The sequence below is a fragment of the Eurypyga helias genome, unplaced genomic scaffold (genome assembly GCF_000690775.1).
Source record: "Eurypyga helias isolate BGI_N326 unplaced genomic scaffold, ASM69077v1 scaffold342, whole genome shotgun sequence".
NCBI lineage: Eukaryota > Metazoa > Chordata > Aves > Eurypygiformes > Eurypygidae > Eurypyga > Eurypyga helias.
The window spans coordinates 26634-27479 of record NW_010233810.1 but is presented as its reverse complement, the minus strand read 5'-3'; the positions used below and the strand labels follow the sequence as shown (position 1 = coordinate 27479).

Sequence of the window (846 nt, the reverse complement as noted above, 5' to 3'; positions counted from 1 at the left end):
TAAAAAAGAAAGTTAACAGAATGAAGTAAAGAGATCATGTTAAGACCAAGTTTGCCTCATGAGTACTCTGCCATCATTATGGTTTTCAGTTGCCTGAATGTAGGAATTCAGTACAATTTAAACTCCTAGAATCCTGAAAGTATTTTCCCAGGCCCATTCAAGCCCCTCCCAGCCTGACAGAAGTGATGCCCCATAGCATTAGATGCCTGTTTTTACACAAATTAAATCAACCCCAGGGTAAGATTAATTTAATGTACTTCTGGGTACTAGATAGCTAGTCTAACCTGGTCACCTAGACAGGAGTTGGCAGAGAAACAGGGAACTCGGGGGGAGACTCATACCCTTTGAAGATACGTATTTTAGAAGAGTAGGAAGAATTCCCTTTCTGCAGGGACTATTGAGGGAACTCAAATCCCTAAATTAGACAAATTTTAGATAGCTCAACTAAGGTGAGATCAGTCTCTCCCTGAGATTGATAAAGCAGTAGTTAATTAGTCCAATGTATTCTTATCAAATTCATATATTCCCTGGTGGTCTAGTGGTTAGGATTCGGCGCTCTCACCGCCGCGGCCCGGGTTCGATTCCCGGTCAGGGAAACAGTCCTTTATGATGCCATGACCAACAATGCAATGGGGATCATCCCATTGTAACTGTTTCTTATTCCTGAATGTTCCTTCTTACCAACATTTACAATTTATACTACATACTTAATCCATCTTTATATCCAACATAGAGTTTTGTACATTCTCATTAACTACTCTCCGTTGTCACTTAACAGATATATGTCATTTTCCTGTTGCGTGGGCATCCACCTCTCCCTGTTAAACTGCCTTTATCTCAACTCTC

General features: G+C 40.7%; 1 non-coding gene across 1 annotated transcript; it reads left to right on the top strand.

The window, feature by feature from the left end:
• Positions 1–524: 524 nt before the first annotated feature.
• On the top strand, positions 525–596 carry TRNAE-CUC. Its single transcript has one exon. It is a non-coding gene; the product is annotated as a tRNA-Glu (tRNA).
• The last annotated feature ends 250 nt before the right edge of the window (positions 597–846 follow it).